Source organism: Ascaphus truei, chromosome 2 (assembly GCF_040206685.1).
Source record: "Ascaphus truei isolate aAscTru1 chromosome 2, aAscTru1.hap1, whole genome shotgun sequence".
NCBI lineage: Eukaryota > Metazoa > Chordata > Amphibia > Anura > Ascaphidae > Ascaphus > Ascaphus truei.
This window is the reverse complement of record NC_134484.1, coordinates 391,766,216-391,785,916: the sequence shown is the minus strand read 5'-3', so window position 1 is coordinate 391,785,916 and position 19,701 is coordinate 391,766,216. Positions and strand designations below refer to the sequence as shown.

The 19,701-nt window shown below is 47.0% G+C and overlaps 1 protein-coding gene across 1 annotated transcript in view; it reads right to left on the bottom strand.

Moving 5' to 3' along the window:
• The window catches only part of THSD7A (thrombospondin type 1 domain containing 7A), a 665,741-nt gene extending 646,377 nt beyond the window's left edge, over nt 1-19,364 (bottom strand). The window contains exon 1 of the mRNA XM_075587236.1: nt 19,049-19,364. The gene's annotated coding sequence lies outside the window, so the exon portion shown is untranslated. The remainder of the gene's footprint in view (nt 1-19,048) is intronic.
• Nucleotides 19,365-19,701: the final 337 nt, after the last annotated feature.

Below are 19,701 nucleotides of genomic sequence, written 5' to 3'. Positions count from 1 at the left end.
TGGGGCCGCATGCTCTATGTGTAATGGCCGCCGCGAGCTCTATCTGCGCCTGTGTGAACCTGTAATGGCCGCCGCTTTCTCTGGCACTCGTGCGCAAAGCCCTTACTTGGCTGCCTGCCTTCTGCGCATGCATGCTCAACTTAAAATGGCGACCCCCGCTAACCGGATGCGCCTCAGAGCCTCCCAAACATTGGAGCGCTCTCATGTCTGGCCCCCATCATTGCGGACATCCGGCGGGTCCGTTGCTGACTCCGGCGGCACCCGAGACCGCGCTCAAGGCAAGGAGGGGAGGTCTCTGGGAGCCCAAGGAGACCGGGATTACACACTCCTCCTGGTAACACCCCAATGGCCTCGCTTGGGACAGTGTCATATAACAGAGAGTTATATAATAACAATGCATTGCATAGGATATACAACAGATCACATGCACTTTTTCAATGGGACACAACATAATCACGTTGATACCCGAGGCCAGCTGAGTCTCATAGTGGGGTACCCCTAACTGATTGAGTGAGTGAGGGCCTGTAACAGGGGACTTATCCCTGTTCACAAATGGGCCTCTAATCCAGCAGTGTGGTGGTTAACTGCTGGTAGGCAATTAACTAACACCACCTGCCTGATTTAGATGGCTTAGAAAAAGCCTGCCTTTGAGACAGGAAGTGACTCCTTAGCTCACGTGTGAGCTGAACTTTGGAGACAGAGCAGAGGTTCTTGAGTCACCCAGGAGAGACTGACCAAGAGAACAGAGATCTCTGGAGCTGACCATGTCTTGAGCTCTGCCAGAAGACACAGCAGAGCTGCTTCCAAGACACAGGGGAAACTTCTAAACCTGAATGCTGACAAACCCTGAAGAAAAGGTAGCAACCAGGGACAGAGAAGATTTTCCCTCCAAACCACAAGGAACAGATAAGACTTTTATTACAAGACTTTTTATATCTGTTCATTTCATGCTATGTGTTTGGGGCTGGGAGACATGCTTAACTAAGGGAGTTGTGAATTGCATAGTATTTCACTAGAACCACTCTCAAGTGAATAGAAGCTTTGTTTCCCCCTTGTTTGGATGGTTTCCTGATGTTAAGGAAAAGGCACAATAAAGCCTCGTTATAATTTCAACTTATAAAGTCTCCAATTGTGTACCTCTGTGAACGTCCATCTACAGGGCCCCTCACTTTGACTCTTGTGAGTCTTTTGGAGATCATGATCGGGTGCTACAGTCTCTAATTCCAAACCACCTCCTCCCCCTGGTAGAAGGAATAGTAAGGGGTCTCTATGCCAGACCCTTACCTGGCCATCCGCGGCATGGATGAGGTAGGCCGGGAGGTCTTGACCTTTTCTTCGGTCCACCACATGGTGTACAGTGTGCTCCATGTTTCGCATAAAGGAGGCAATAGTTACCAAAGCGGTCACAGCACAGTCTTTGTCCGCTCCAGCAGTCTCTTTAGCAGTGACGTCTTCTGGGGACGTCACAAGATCTACGTGCAAGTCCATGTCTTGAGACAAAAAGGCTTGAAGGTTCCTCTTGTAGGAGTAAGCGCCACGCATGGCCGCTTTACTGGATACCTCCATTGCTGTCTGCAGGGAGTAATGGTTTGATGCCTCACCGTTCCGCTGGCTGCTGACGGTTTTCAGGTCATCTGAACCGCTGTCAGGTACCATCTCCGCGGCACTGGATACCTTGATGGGGTAAAATCTGCTCTCTGGTCTGCAGAGATCTTCTAGGGGGGACACCTCCACCAGGACGCGATGACGGGGTGAGCCCATCGCCCTGGTGACCATACCTTTGGAGCCTCCATGCTCCACGATCACCGGGGAGCTCACACCCAACACCCCTGGGGCAGTCAACTCACCCCTGTCGTCGTTGGCAGGTACTGATCCCACGCCTGGGACCGATGGTACCATCGTTGTAAGCCAGACTGGCCACAGTAGGGCCCACGGGCCCACAGCAGGGTTCGCAGTAGATGAGGCATTCAATTCAATTCTTTTTGCAAGCACAGGCACAAAAGTTAGGGCACTTTCACTCCTCTTACTCGCCAAACTCTATATAACTGGGGGTGCAGTTTGCTGCATCCTGACTGAGGCTCACTGTGCTCCCTCCCCCTGGTAGAATCTAGAGAAGGGGCACGCTCTATTAAGGAGTGATTCTGCCTCTGCGCTGCACCACTGACGTCACGAAGGTGGGGCTCTGGTTTTCGCGCCAGCCCCGTGCAGAGTACTACATTAATCATTGTATATTATATCATGACTTTGTATATAGGTTATAGATACAATTTGTATATATGTTTAGACAGTTTTGAAACATTGCATGTTTGTTACGTTATGTGTCTTTTTAAACTTTGTCTATTCCTGACGGTGTAGTGATCAGCTGTGATACATTAACCTTGGCTTTCAGGCTCAATACACTTTGGGCTCTAAGTAGGGTTTCCATTACTTTATCACTCAATTAAGACAATTGGATTGTGGGTGTGTATTCACTTCAGATCACTATATTACTAGCCAGGATATGAACTTTCAGCACTCTTTGATAAAGCGCCTCCACGGCGAGAAACGCGTCAGAGTTCTTTTTAACTATGTCTGTCACTTCTATGGCATAATGGCCAAATAAATTTATAGTTTTTTATTGCACTTTTGCCTCCAGCCCTTTGTTTTTCGCTGTGCTCTACCCATCCCCCCCATTTTTCTGTGCAGATTTTGGCAACACATTGTGGCGCAGCCTGGCGGCCATTAGCACGTGCGCTCTCCTGACTTGGCGGGAGACGCCATTTTAGGTGTGACTCATTATTAGCCTCCCCGGATGAGGGAGCTAAAGAAACTGCTAGGTCAGGATAGATAATTGGTCACCCATTGGTCGGACCCTTGGGCAGATTTAGGGATTGGAGACCGTCTTCCTCACAAATGGCATGGCCCACATGTATTATCATGGCACTCCATTGACAGAGGGAATCGTACCTTCGCCCTATGACCCAAGCTTTCGCCAGTCCAGGGAGTTTGCGAACATGCTTCTTGATATCTAACACGAATGAGCAAGCAGGGACTCCGACTACAGCAACCAGGTGGTTGGGGGTCGGGCTAATCTTTGTGGCCCATGCGTGGACCTCCTGCCTTGAGGGCACCCACATAGTGGAAAATTAAATTGAACAATTTGACTGAAAAATAGAATAGGGCACCCCAGGTCTGAGCTCTCAGCAGCGCCTCCAAATGTAACACAAATTCCCCCCCGCACCCCCACCCCAATTGCACATAGGGACCATGTGGGGAAATCTACATATGTGACCAGGTGTGGTGCAATACCTGATAGGCTCACAGGAGGCCTGAACCTCCGCCACTGGGAGCCTGGGGTGTATCCGGGAACGTACTGCTTACAGCGCCTCCACCTGTGCAGGGATTCTAGTGTGTAGAATAACCCCTTACACAGGAACCATATACAGTAAGTACTTACACCAGGGTATGGATAAAACAGTTTACTATATGCACTAACACATAACACATTACAATACATCAACAATGGCAACACAGCAGTGTCACCCTTTAACCTGGCCTCACTGGGCTTCAACCCCACCACCATCCACCCAAGTGTTTCAAAAGTCCCACAACCCCACCCAAGTGTGGAACAGCACTGCCCACTAATATGAGGTGTGAAGTTGGTGCACTTGGTGACTTGGTGGTACCTGCCGGGTGTGTTCACACCCGGGCATGCAGAAGCTGTACTTGGCTGATGGATCCAAAAGCGTGATCCACGATGCTTCTGCTCTTGATGCGTGGGGTGTCGCCCCACCAGACAATCCCACCAGGAAGATAGTCTCTATCTTGAGTGATGTCTGCGTCCAGACACAATTGTCAGGGGCTCGCAGCACTGCAGCTGTGTCCCTGAACTTAACAAATAACTAAAGGGGCAGAGCACATACCTGTGGCCTGTCCCTATCGCAACCACAATCTATGGTATGGCTCAGGGCCTGTCTGGGGCCTAGGGGGGTAACCTGGCCTAGTATGCAAGGGGATACTGCTCCTTACACGCTCCCTTCCCTAACTTGCTCCCAGCCCTGACTGATTCTTCCTGTCTGCACACAACAATGTATCCAATTCCCTGCTGCAGAGAATCTTTAAGTCTTAGTGGCTGGAATGCAGCATGTGATCTGGGTGAAAGTGCAGTCCCCAGTGGCTGCTGGGAATTGTAGTCCACTCAGGACCTCTTTAACATTGGGGCCGCATGCTCTATGTGTAATGGCCGCCGCGAGCTCTATCTGCGTCTGTTTGAACCTGTAATGGCCGCCGCTCTCTCTGGCACTCATGCGCAAAGCCCTTACTTGGCTGCCTGCCTTCTGCGCATGCATGCGCAACTTAAAATGGTGGTCCACACTAACTGGATGCGCCGCGGAGCCTCCCGAACATCGGAGCGCTCTCTGCTCTGGTCCCCACCTTTGCGGACAGCTGGCTGACTCCGGCGGCACCCGAGACCGCGCTCAAGGCAAGGAGGCGGGGTCTCTGGGAGCCCAAGGGGACGGGGCTACATATATTTTTATAAAGTAGATCTCGACAGCCGAAGTGTTTGAGTTAATGTACTGTATGAAAGCAGCAATCCCCCCTATCCAATTTTCTATTTATCCTTTTTTCTTTTCTTTTTTTTTTTTTACTGAAACTCTACCAGGTGTCCCACTGCACTCACTTTTAGATCCTGAAATATTAACCTTTTTGTGTGCCAGTGTTTCTGGTACTTTCTGGGAAATCAATATGGTTGACATTCAAGCCTCACTCCCAGTAACCAATGGGTAGGCACAGAGCATGACTTGGCAGCCTCCTATAGAACATCCCGATTTTACATTTATTTTAATGGCAAATAAGAAGAGGCAAATCTCCTGGAAGTCAAGGGGTTCCCCGAGCTAAGCATAGTGCAGTTCAGCTCAGGAGCATCCTCCGGTTCTGATTATGCACAAAAAAGACATTTCAAAGTGGAAGGAGGATGCTGCGTTAAATAAAGTGGAGGGATTAATCAGTAATGTATTCTGGTTTACAAAGGTGGGACACTGTTTCCCCAGTAACAGAAGTAAAACCTTCCCCCCAATTTGGAAAAAATTACACGCTGGTCCCTCTGGCACTCAATGGGTTAATTGACCAAAATTAGATTTCCCACTTCTGTCCCCTTACCTCCCAGCGCGGCCGCGATGGGCAGTGGAGGTAGGGGCAGGTGCCAGTGGTATCCAGGGGAGAACTGCGGTGGGTAGCGGGGCAACCGGAGGTCCGCCAGAGGTTCGTGGCGGCTCCCTTTGCAGGTCGCCGCCATATTGATTATGACGAGCATGTTCATTGTACCCCCATAGCACGGCGGTCATTACAAGTATGCGCGCGCATGCGCAGTAGCCACAGCTAGCGGCGGCCATCTCAGGAATGGGGCTCCGAGGGGACTACAGCCCCCAGCAGGGACTAGGGCTGTGAACACATGGCTGCAGCATTTCCCTGCACCAAATGGATACAGACTGGTGCAAATGAGAGATACGCCAGTCGGAGCTGGGACAGAGAAGGTTAAGGGTGTGCTCAGGGGTGTCAGTGGCCCCTGGGCTAGGCAAGAAACCCCCTCATAGGCCCAAGCTAGCCCCCAACTCCCCCTATAAGTTTGTGGCTGTGACAGGCTTATTAGATAGGGACACTGCCCCTGTAGTTGCAAAGTGTCAAGGACACAGCAGGACGCCATGCAGTAATTGTGACCTGTGGTCTGGGACCAGACCACCACACACAGATAGAGAATCTCTTCAAGGTGGGACCCTCCAGCTGGATACCACTTACGTAGAGGCGGACGCCTCTGTTGACGGAGACGGCGTGGGACAAACGGGCCCCCTTTCTTTAGTCAGCAGATACGAGGTGATGGAGCATCTGGCAGGTACCTAAACAAGTGCACCAACTCAACACACACTTCCTGTGGGTAGCGCTACAGCACACTTGGGGTGGGATTGCTCCTGTGGACACCAGGGTGGCTGGTGTCAGGAATCGGCGTCCTCCGCGCTCCCCACACAGTGCACTCTCTCCCCTCAGGGAGTCCCTGGACACACAAAACAATCCTGCCTTACCTACCTCTGCTGCTCCCCGCCCCTGCCGCCATCGCGGGATCACTCCCCTCGGCGATTTCTCTGCTCAGCGCCGGGTGTGCCCACGCCCTCCCGCGCGCACACCTGCACCATCCACTGGCTCGGTCCACGCGCGTACACGTGTTACGGAGCGCGCTCATTCTGCACACTCTTCTTCCCGTCCCCCGGACCTCAGGCTCCGCCCCCGCACACCACATGAGCATACTCAGGTTACCAACAAGACTCACCTGGCCTGTTATGCCTGCACCAATCTGCAGTGTCTTTCTGTAGCTCTTCCTGTCCCGCCTCCGTTCCTAATTGGACCTTCCTGCTTTATCTAGCTCCTCTCTGCTCTCAGTCTTTGCTCGACATAGTCTCTATATGGAAGTACTTCTGGATTCTCTCAGTGTTTTCTCAGGTTCTGACGCGGCTTGTACGACTACCCCCTCTGGCTCTCGATCTCGGTACTCCTTGGACAACACTCACTCTGGTAACCCCTTGAACACGGATTGGACTACGACCTATCTCCGCTCTCCACTCCCTGACCTCGGCAAGGCATTCTTCACACTATCTCTACAACCTTACTACACCTGGCCTGGCAACACTTTATACCACACTCCGGACACGCTCCCTTTGCTGCGGGTGCATGTATTACCACTTCCCCCTTCAGCTCATTGGACGGGGCTGGTCTGCGGGCAGCACCGGCGTAACAGCTGGGTGCCTAGGGCACCTCAGTACTTTGGGGGAAACCCCACCAGGGTGTGGACAAAGTGGTTGGGCGACACTGTTGGGTTACTACCTGGTATATGTTCATTTGATATATATGTTCTTAGCTGCATTCAGTAAACCTGTTTGATATATATATCAATCAGAAGCCCTGCCCGAGGGTTGCCCACTCATATACCCGGGGCCATCAACTCCCCAGGCAGCATCCATCTCGGGACTCTCCTCAGAGGTCCCTTATCAGGCTGAAACGTCCACCTCCTCCTACACCCCCGGGGGATGGAGGACTAAGGCTCGGGCCTCAAGTACACAACCAGGACAGACTTACCTATACCTAGGGTAACCTTCACTCCAAGTGCCCTGCTAGAGGCATCCAGCCAAGCCACAACTCAACACCTGGCACCTACCCCAGCCGGTATGTGAGAAATCCTGCGCAAGCTCCGACCCAAGAACCAGCACATCCCAGTCACCTGTCCACTGGTGGCTACGTCTTGGGGGTGACCTACCACAACTAATAGAAGCCCTAACCATGTCTTCTCAGTCACAGAACTATAGGAAACTCAAGGCCTTCTCAGGGATAATGCCCACACCTTTGGGGGAGGAAGGGTTCGAGGCCAGGAAAGAGCATGCTCTCCAAGTGCTTGATGAGTGGTCCTGCTCCGAGGCTGTAAAAAGACAGTGGCTGGTCTAGTGTCTCCGGCCACCTGCCATTCAACTTGTACGAATGCACCGTGAAACCGCAGGGGAAGTCACCATGAGTTGGTGGAACTCCTAACCCAATCCTACACACCTGAAGATGACGAATACGAACTCCTGGCTCAGTTCCTGGCCCTCCGCCAAAAGGATGGAGAAAAACTGTAAGCATTTGTCCAACTATCGTTATGAACTATACTCACTAAGAGAGTCATTCCTGCTGTGCTGGTGGACCAGTATCGATTAAACAACTTCTGACGGGATCTCTACCCTCACACCCTGTGGCCCTCATCATGCGATGCACTCCCCAGGCTGCCACCTCCTCAGCCACATCTGTAAACAGGAAGTCCAACTAAACTTCCACACACCCACAAGAAAGTCAAAGAGTCCAGTAACAACGAGCCTAAGGGAGTGTCGGCCCCAAAGTTCAAGGAGGCCGAAAGTACCGAGGATGACCCTCCTCCCAAGGCACCTGTCTCTGCACCCAAAACCTGCAGAAACACACTCCGTGGCATCAGAAAGCACCCCAGCACCTAGCCCAGAGGAAGCATCCTAACTGGACGCCTGCAGTTGCATGGGACCGGCCGCTATAATAAGGATCCTGGTGGAAGGTATCTACGCATCAGCTTTGCTGGACACCGGGTCCTAAGTGACTATTGTATATCACACTTTCTACGACCAATATCTTAAGCAGCTGCCCTTGCAGTCGGCGGACAAGATGAAGTTGTGGGGGCTCAGCAATCAGGATTACCCCATCGATGGCGTGATAAAAGTGTGGCTAGATATACCACAGCTGAACACCGGCAAGTATCACACCATGAATGTGGAGGTTCTGATATGCCCTGAGCCCCGCGAACATCCAAACTCTCCAATCATCTTGGGACCAACGCTGATGTGGTGGGGGTGGTGATCCTAGCTTATCTGCAAGAGGCCAGCGAACTACCCCTGTCATCCCTACAGATCACCCAGTACTAAAGGAAGAGAGCTGGAAAATATCGGACCAAGAGGGATATGGGATCTCTTCAACCACAACGCGGGGTTGACCGAGATTCCACCAGGGGGAGTGAACTGCATGGATGCAGTGTGCTGCTTCCCGGCCATGATGAGTCTGACCAGTACTTCTCCCTAGAGAGTACGCCCAAGGAAGACGCCAACCAAAGCTACAAGCTTGTGCCAGAAGTACGGGAGTGGAAGTCCAAACTCCCTGGGCGGATCAAGGTGTTCATTCAGAATATCTCCCCTTCGATCAAGGTAAAAGGCTGGGTCGAATATACCCAGTCACCCGTGTCGAGACGATAGCCCAAGTGAACACCAACCCTGTGCAAGATCATTTGACTTCGGGGAATCAACACTGTCCGCCGAATGGAAGGATCGGCTAATTGTCAAGTTGGAAGAACGCCGGGAAGTGTTCTCCACCAGCGAAATGGACGTAGGGTGTAACAAAACCACCCGGCACACTATTCGACTGAATGATACCACTCCATTCCCGGAGCGTTCCTGACGCATTGCTCCCCGAGATGTGAGGGACATCCTACAAAAGATGGAAATGGCAGGCTTAGTGGCTAAATCCCGAAGCCCCTACGTGTCTCCGATTGTGATGGTCAGGAAGACAAATGTGTAGACAATCGGACCCTGAACAACCGCACCGTACCCGACCAGTACACTCTGCCACGGATCAAAGAAATTCTCAACGGGCTGTCGGGAAGCCAGTGGTTCAGCATGCAAGAACTGAGATTTGGGTACTACCAGGTACCTATGAGTGCCTAAGACCAAGGGAAGACGGCATTTGTATGTCCCCTTTGCTTCTATCAATTCACCTACATGCCCCAAGGCATTTGTGGTGCTCCGGCCACATTACAATGTTTTATGGAAAAGATCAACAGAGATATGTACCCTCGGGAGTGCTTAGTCTACCTGGATGATATCATTGTCTATGGTAAGACTCTGGAGGAGCACGAGGAACATCTGCTGAAAGTGCTGGACCGGCTTGGCAAAGAAGGCTTGATGTTGTCTCTGGACAAATGCCGGTTCTGTCGCACATCAGCGACCTACGTGTGACACATAGTGTCCGCAGACGGAATAGCTATCGACCCAGCAAAGGCTGAAGCCGTGGTGAACTGGCCGAGACAAGAAAATGTCATTCTTAGGATTCTTAGGATTCTGTGGGTACTATTGCCACTTCGTGGAAGGATACTCAAGCAAGGTCAAGGTCCTCAATAACCTTTTAAAAATATACCCGGAGGATTCTCATCAGAAAGCCACCTCCGCCTGGCTACCCTTCGATGACAAGTGGACATCCGCCTGTGAAAAGGTGTTCATTGGAATGAAAAAGAACCTAACAGAGGCACCCATCTTAGCTTACGCTGATCCTGAGCAGCCCTATATCCTTCACGTGGATGCGAGCTTCAAAGGCCTGGGTGCGGTCTTGCATCAGAAGTACCCTGCTGGCCTCTGGCCAGTAGCATATGTCAGCCGAAGCTTGACCCCCAGTGAACAAAATTACCCTGACCACAAGCTGGAATTCCTTACTCTTAAGTGGGCGATAGTGTCAAGTTCCATGACTACCTATACAGAGTCACATTCGAAGTAAGAATGTACAACAACCCGTTGACGTACATATTGACATCCGCCAAACTGGATGCAACGGGTCACTGGTGACTGGCAGCCCTCTCGAACTATAAGTTCACCCTCAAGTATAAACCGGGGCCACTGTACATCGAGCCGATGCTCTGACCAGAAGGCCGGGTCTGAGTACCACACTGGACGACGGCCTCTGGGAAGAAATCCCTGGACCCGGGGTGCGAGCCATGTGCTCCACTGACGCCATAGTGGAGGGCAAAGTGGCGTTCTCAGAGCTAAGGGTTGCTTACTCGTTGGGATGCCAATCCAAGGCTCTCCCTATTGCCATCCAGATGGCATACATATCACCCCAGACAACATCATCGCTTGGAAAGATCTCGTGCAGTACCAGATACAGTATCCAGTGGCTGGAGCTATTCCCCAGGCTGTCCAGCAAGACAAACCCTCATTAGTGAAGCACGCTACCAGCGACACGGTCGCCGTAATAATGCGCGAGTGGGGCAAGTTCGGAATCTACAAGGGTCTACTCTATTGGGTGGTTCAATACCATAACAACCCAGATAGAAGGCAGCTGGCTCTACCCAGGAACTACAGCATATGGTCCTACGATCGCTACATGATGACCATGGGCATCTTGGAGTAGACAAGACCTTTGGTCTAATACGAGACCGGTTCTTCTGGTCTAGGATGAGAAAGTCGGTAGAACATCATTGCCATAGATGCTCAAGGTGTATACAGTGGAAGACATTGTCTACCAGAGCATCTCCAGTGGCCCATCTGAAGAGCTCGGGTCCCCTGGACCTCATATGCGTGGACTTCCTATGTATTGAGCCAGACTCGAGGGGCCTTGGAAATGTACTTGTGATCATGGACCACTACACTCTCTATGCCCAAGCCTTCCCCACCAAAGACCAGAAGGCCATTACGGTGGCCAATATCTTATGGGAGCGGTACTTTATACACTACGGGCTACCAAACCGTCTGCATTCGGATCAAGGGCGGGACTTTGAAAGTAAGCTCATTCGGGAGTTGCTGAAGCTATTAAACATCGACAAGTCCCAAATGACTCCTTACCATCCGGAGGGAGATGCTCTACCAGAGAGGTTCAACCGGACCCTCCTCGATATGCTTGGAACTCTCAAGGGCTCTCAGAAGAATGAGTGGAGCAAACACGTGGAGTCATTAATGCATGCCTATAATTACACCAGACACGAATCTACAGGATTCATTCCCTACTTCCTAATGTTCGGGCGAGAAGCACGGCTGCCTGTGGATATACGTCTGAGGGTATCTACCGACGGGGTACCCAACAGGACGCACTTCAAATACATACAACGGCACCAAGAAAGCCTGAAATGAGCATACCAACCAGCGGAGAAAGCATCAGCCCATCTGAATGCCTGCAAAAAACGGCGCTACGACAACAAGGTCCGCCATCGGGAAATTTGTCCTGGGGATGCCATTCTCCTCCGCAATCTAGGGATCCCCGGCAAACACAAGCTGGCCGACCGCTGGTGCGATGGAGTATTCGAAGTGGAATTTCAGCTGCCGGGCCTCCCTGTCTACCGCATCCGTGAAGGGGATGGCAAGGTAAAGGTTTGGCACTGCACCCATCTACTGCCTACCCCGCAAGTGGGGATAGCGATCCAGAGATAGTGACGGTACCATTGGCCAGTGAGCCAGAGGGATCTGAAGAAAACTCAGAATTCATGATGGAAACTAACGAGGATCCTATGGAAGGACCCTCTTCTAGAAATCAAGGGGTACCTACCGAAGGAGCAACGGGTAATGGGCCCAGGCCGCATGCACACGTATCAGTGTCTCCAACGAGACATCCTCTGGACCCAGAAGTCTGAATTTTATACCAGCCAGAGACATTTCAGAGACTGTTGTACCTCCTACTAGAGAGCCTGAGCCTCAAGCTTACAATTACTACTTCCAGAGGGAGTTGCGGAAGAGCTTCGCAGAAGCCAAAGACACCCTCCCAATCTGGTAGCCTATGATTCGTTAGGGGCACCCCACTACGAATCTCAGCAGTGGTCTCAGAGAAAAATACAGTGTGTGATTGTACAATTTAGTCAATATAACAATCTAGTTTAAAGTTATGCATGTTAAGTTGTATATGTAACACTGCATTTTCCATTGTGTAACTTGTGTTAGTGTGTTGTTCCCAAGCAGCGTAGTTGGGTTTTTCACCAGGGGGAGGATAGCTATGTGCCCCCTTGGTCCCCATGAACCCCATTGGTCAATTGTACCTTGCTGCGGCAGTTGCATGGGCGCACTGGTGTAGGGAGCGTTGCAGTGAGGCTACGGCTAGAAAGGGAGGCGTGCAGGGAGCATTATGTCTGGCGAGCGGTTCGCCGGAGCTCTGCCGAGGGCGTCGCCATCCTGCCGATGCTCGCGCATGTGCAGTAGACCAGTCGTGCGTTCGCAATGGGGAATCAAGTTGCGGTGGCCACATTGGTACACCTCGCGCATGCGCAGGAGGCATATAGTAGTAGCGGCATTACATAAAGGGCTCCGCGAGGGACTACAGCCCCCAGCAGCCCCATGGGCTGTTAGTGAGATGGTGAAAAAAAGCCAATAGGGCTGCAGCAATCCCCTGTCCTAAGATTGCTAAATTTGGCACACTGAAAGCCACGTCAGTCGGAGCTGGAACACAGAAGGGTGAGAGTGTGTTCAGGGTGTAAGTGGCCCATGAACTAGGCCAGAGACCCATTATAGGCCCCAGCTTGGCCCCGAGTCCTCTATAGATTGTGTGTGCGCTAGGGAAAGGCCCCATGAGACAGGGACCCTTTCCCCATTAGTTGTATGGTGTCAGGGACACAGCAAGATGTTGCGCAGTAATTGTGGCCTGTGGTCTGGGACCAGACCACCCACGCAAGGTATAGAGACTTTCTTCATGGTGGGACACTGCAGCCGGAGTCCACCCCATGTAGAGGCGGACGCTATTGTCGCTGCTGACAGCGCGGGACAGACGGACCTCTTTCATCAGTTGGTGGTAACGGGTTCTGGAGCACATGGCAGGTATCATATCACATCACAACAAAGTGCACCAACAGCCAGACATACTGTGAGCAGCGCTGTCACACAGACTCGGGTGGGAGTGACAAATTTAGGCTAGACACTGGGACACTGGTGCCCCTGCACCCACGTACTGTGGAGATACTCTGCGGGTCTATGCACATATATGTATGGTGTGGTTATAGTTGCATGTTCAGTAAACTGTTACAATAAATACACAGTATATACATATATTGGGTCCTGTGAGTGGGTTATCCAGCGCTGCTAGGATCCCTCACAGGTGCACCGTAACAGATCAGGTACACCCCAGCCTCCTGTGAGCCAGCAGGTAAAGTGCACCACACGTAGTTACCCCGACACGGGGAAAGGGGGCTACATATATATCCTTTACCCCATTAATCATTCAAATTTGAAGCTAATCACTTACTGTATAACCTTTGTTGGTAATATCTCAATATAAAATCAAGTTGGTAGTGCAATTTATTTGTATAAAAATTAATCAACTTTGAACATATATATATAGTTGAATATTATGAAACTGTGATGAAATAGGAAAAACTTAAACAATAACCACAATTGTTTGGTATTTTCTCAAACTTAAAATTAAGTTGGCAGTGCAATTTATTTGGTCAAATGAACCAAATATTAGAGCTGAATTTTGGAAAGCTTTAATGGAATTTGAATGAATGAGTTTCTTCTGTGAATATACTAGTTTCAGTGATTGAATAATTTAATTAGTTAATTTGTTCATTAATATACTGCTTTTCATATATTTTACATTTTCATATACCTGCAATTACTTGGGACTACGTGCCGGAAGACATCTTTTTTTCTTTGTGTATCTTGTTTGGAGGGACGTGGAAATCCCTCTTTGGACTCTGGCTGCTGGACTTAAGTATATCCCAAACGGCACATCCACTATCTATTGTGTAATTGTTATCACTGTATTATTGTATTTATAAACAATTCACAAGTTTATTTCGTTATATTAGTTTAGTGGATAGCGCTGCTTTTCCCTTTTTTCTTGGTATTTTATTATGTCCACTAGAACTCTGCAATTCCTCTTTAAACATTTTTTTTAAATTTATGAAATGCCAAGCACATATCTCTTTAGAACTGTTTAAAATAAGTATGACTTAAACTACAGTACAACCAATACTATTTGGCGTATTGTTTTTTATTCTGAAAGGTAAAACAAAACCGGCTAAATCCCTAATTTTTTTGCTACTTTATACTTCATAATACACACTAGCCTCACTACACAGAAATAATAAATAAATGATTGTAGCAATGTACATTTTCAGAAAACCATGCCACTCATATGATGAGCAAAATCTAAAGTGACAAGCAAACAGAGCTACAGACGCTTATATATTCCAATCGGAAACATTCTAAAATAGCTTTTGCCAATTAGTTGAATCAGTAAAATGAGCAGGTGCACTCAACATTTAATTTTAGCAAGCTGAGTGGATGTCTAATGAATACATATCATGAAGGTCCATTAACAAGCCATTAGGCAGAAAAACAATGGAGCAGAATATATATAAGCAGCTTCATTTCACCACTGGGAAGAAAATAAAATAGTAAAAAGATGCTTTATAAATCAAAGTTGAGAGCTTTTAATGGTGAAAAGAACTATGTTGTCTTGCTCCATGGAGAGCAGAAGATGTTATTGCACAGCCGGAGTCACGTCCACCAAGTCAACACGGCAACCAGAATGATAAAAATAAAACAGATCCCTTACTAAATGCATCTTGTTACAAGAAATCTAGAAAATATTAAGCCAGTGACTACTCTAATGAGCCTTTCCACTGCCAACGCATTTTGCGCCAGAAAAGGGCGCTTTGTCAAAGGATACAACCACATTCAGAAGTACATCTTAAATAGAAACGGACTCTATAAGAAACAACTAAAAACAGGTGTGAGGCATAAGGGTAACATGCATATGTAATCACCAGACAAAGACAAGAATAGACACTTTTTATGTCTATTTTTTTACGTACAATAAAAAGTCCATAATATGTACATGTAAACACATACATATACATACACTATATAAAAAATATCAAGTACCATGGCTAAACAGAAGATGCAACTGCTCATAGGGTAAGGCTGTCCCTTTAAATATGTTCTGAATCTAACAGGGGAGTTTAAAGTAACCTTTTCATTCTAAGACAATGAGGTCTGGATTACCTCATTCAAATGTAATTAGCAGCTTTAAGCAACAATTCTCCTCAGAAGCCTATATATGTTTAATTCATTTATTATCCGTCTCATTGCCCCCCCCCCCTCCTCCGCCTCCCCCCCCCTCCACCCCCTCCCCCCCCCCCAGGTTGTCCTGCTCTTTTCAAAACAAATAAAAGTACTCCTCTTACGTTCCGTCATCAGAAACAGAGCGATCATGAGGTCCCTCCTGCATTCAAAGGGTCAAACCATTCCACTATTACCATATAGAATCTAAAATGAACATAACATTAGGAAATCAGTAGTCAAAATGTGACACAAATATTCTATTAATGGAACATACATATTTTTAATTTGTACACATAATCTTAGCATCCATCCACAGTGAAATCGAATGGAGATCATAGTATGGAAAGTGACTGTCAGCAAATAAATCTTGTCGGTGAGACATTGAGTGGTAACGTCATTGGATATGCTAATTGAACTACATGCTGTACAGATAATGTTGATGTTGATACCACAGACTGGCTGAGCAGCAAATAAGTTTCAAGGTGCATTCTTAGTGCTGCCACTGCCAAAATTGAAACAAACAAGATTATCTCCAGAAAGCAAGGCTCTTGGAAGCATGACAGGTTCTGTTATGCACCAAAGGAGACCCATCACGTTGAAATCAATATAAACAAATATAAATAGGGTACATTGCTCATTTAAATGTAATAAAACAACGACTGCTTTACTTACAAAGACGTGCATAATTGTAAAAGCAAATGTTTACATTAGTTTCCTTTTAGTGCCTTTTGCTAAACTTATGTTGAATTTCATTGTTATGAATAATTAGAACATGCATGGTATCATTTTATGGGAAGCACATGCTTTTGATTTTGGAAATCTATGCATATGGAAAAAGGGCAAAGGCATCAGCCATGTCTTTTTAAGCCAATTGTGACCATGGTAAGCCAATCATGGCTCCTCTTTGCTCTACTTAAGCTTACAAATGACTAGTAAAATGAAATCACTCATCCTTTGCCCCATCACATACAGTATCCCTTATACCATATGCTTGTATTTTAGTATGCAAGATATATTGAATACTAACCAGTGAAGTACATACACATAAAGTGAGCTGTAAAAATGAATAACCCCTTCCACCATTTTAAATAATTCTTCTGTGTTTCCTTTAGAAGTGGTAACCTCAACCCTTTCACAATGAAAAAAACAGAAGCCTTTATTAATTAAAACATGTTTCTCCTTTAACAAAGTACTTAACTAAATGGTACTTTAAAAATCTTTAAAAAAAAAATATGTAAAACCTCAACAAGACTTTAAGAGGCCTATTTACCTGTAATTCTCCTTATAATTTTATCATAGCATCAATATATCATGGTACTTTGCATGCATTTTGCTAAGTGACTTGACATTATTTTGCAGGTTGTGGTACGTCTTAAGGAACCAACATTAGTTCTTCATAGATCTCAGGTAGCGAGAAGTGCTAGAACAAGGGGTCATGCTCTCGAGTGTGCCGGTGGTAAGTGAATGGAAGATGTGAGGAAGTACTTCTTCACATAAATGCTGGTGAATTTGTGGAATAGCCTGCAACAGAGTTGGTTAGCGAATTCAAACATGCTTGGGATAGACATAAGAGTATCCTAAATATGAAAGAAAGCCAATGATCACATAGAATATGAGGTTTTACAGAAGATCGGTAAATGGGCAGAATAGGTGGGCTAAGTGGTCGGCTGTCAAATTCTAATTGATATGCTGTCAAATTCTATGGGGCTTTTTCAGTAAGCTGCATTAGCGTCAAAGAGGCCTTCCATGCGATAGCGCCAGATCAGCATTATTTCAGCTTTTTTAATAAACCCCTATGTTCCTATGAAATGTTTCTATGAAATTATAGTGCACAGAGGTTTGAAGACCTCTTAAAAGTCTACAATTGCATCTTTGACCAACTGTAATGTTGGTCCCTAATCGGCATTACAACCTACAACGTATCTACGTTTCTCAAGGACCAATATGATCGGTCTAGGATATTTGGTCGCAGCTGTTTTGCCAAAACCAAATCTTCACCAGCATTTTGCAAGTGACATCGCTGCAGGGACACTCAGCCGCCGGCCACTTCCTGCTAAGGTAAGTCCCTAACCATAGTCCTCAAACCTCCTAATCTTAACCCCTAATACTAAGGCTAAACCTTTAACCCTTAGCCTAAGACGCCTTAAATTAACCCCCTACCACTAAAACCCCTAAAGTTAACCCCCTAGCCTAAAACGTATCTTATTGTAGAAGCGTCTGGCGGTGAAGGAACCAGTGGCAGAGGAACTGCAGTGGAGGGTCCCTCTGCAGCCAAGTGCTGGTGGGGATTTGGTCGCGGCAAGACGGCCGCGACCAAATGTCCCACACCCCAATATGACTACTAGAGCTTTAAGCTAAGTGACTTGGGGCTTGTACAACACAAATATCATCATGGATGAAACATGTTCTGCACCCCGGGGCATTGTTTCCTATCAGAATTTTCACCATACTGGGGGTGGCTTCAACATCTATGGTTAACATACTTACATAAACATATTTCCTCTCTTTTCTAAAGGGAGCCAGCATAAGTATTTTCACAAGCAATGAATGGTGCAAACAGATATGAATGTAATAAATAAACCTCTGAATTAATTAATTGGGACACAGATTACCTTATTACAACATTTCACTTCCATTGTAACAAATATTGAACATATATAGTCATATACAGTGCATTTTAATTAACAATTGATAAAAAAAAACTACAATATTACTTTTAGGAAAATACACAGGATTGCAATGTAGAATCATTTTAAAGTATCTAATTTTTGCTTCTGAAAGGGTCATTTATCAGAGGTTACCTAACTGCACAAGTGGTGCAACAATGGGTCAAATATAGCACCAGACATAATGTTATTACTACGATTCAAAACATGTTTAAGTCATTAGCTTCCTTTCTGTTCACAAGCATTGTAATGTACCTAGGGAGGAGAGGGGAGGGGGGGGGGTTTGTTAATTGGAAAAGTACAGTAGCTTCCTATTCAGTTTTTAGCCTCTAAAATAATATACAGTGCCCTATATGTTTCTATGTTATATAAATCACTAAAAGCCATAAACAAAATGTATTGAAGACGACAGTACCTCCTACCCACAATGTTGAAACATGTTAATGTAACTTGAATACTGTGCAGATCAATGTAACATGTAGAGAGTTAAGTGCATTTGAAATTGCTCAGATCAGGCATTTCACAAAAATGTATGATCTGTTTCTGTCATGCACACTTAGATTGAAAGAAAACAATCTTTGATATATCCATTTCCTAGTATGTCAAGGGCAATGGGTGGATTATAATGTTTACATCTCATGGGTCCTTAGTTGATTAACCAGCTAAAAATAAACTTCATTCTGCAACTACAGCAAAATCAATGAAGTCATATATACTGTAATCAGTATAAAAGCACTGTGACATTGAGCCAGTGATATCAAAACACTTTCTTAAAACTTGCACCTGGGAGCCTGACAATCATGCAGCGCTAGTAACAGTGCTAATGACAGCTGTGACCTGAACAGATCCGTATTAAAACCTTACTGGAAGAAGCATACAGTATGGTGCATCCCTGTAAAGTGGATAGGATGGGGATAAATTGAGCATAAGATTGGAATAAACTTGTAAGCTTCTGACAGGCAAAATACTGTATCAAACGTATGCTTCATAAACATGGCAGCAATAAAGAAATACCTGAAAAGTGTGGGATTGGCAGTCACTCAATCCTTTTCTTACCTGCTTTTATCACCTCCAATAAATTAGCAAATCCTCGCAGTCATAACAGTTGAACCATTTGTTGGTTCGGTGTCCTAAAGGGAAAATGCTCATTTCCCACCCTTAAGTCCTGTGATTAGGATTCGTCGGGCTAGTCCACAAAGACACTCCAATACTATTCATAGCATCGCTAGGAGATCAGATGGAGGATCAACAGTAATAAGATGATGTCAAGACAAGAGATGAGAGGTGACCTGCAGCGTGACTGTGAGTCTGAGCAGCAGCGATTACCAGAGGAGGGAGGAGTGAGAGGGGAAGAGAGAGAAAGAGAGAGAGAGAGAGCAAGGCAGGGTAAGGAGAAAACGAAAACAGGGAGAGGAAAATACTAATGATACAGACACACAGGCGCAGCAACGTTGGACAGAACAGAACAGCCCTTTCAGTGCCGGAGAGGACTGAAACCTACTGCTCAAGATAATGCTTTTTTTTCTCAAGGCTAAATTATGTCATGCTAAATCTTAGGAACCATTCATCAATGTGCGAGTGGATAATGACAATATTAACAAGTGTGACAGTACAATAGAGAGGCAAAAAGAGAGGGGAGAAGATGAAAAGGTGATGAAGAATGGGACAGGGAGGGGAGATAGGAGATGGGAGTCTAGGTCAAGTAATTT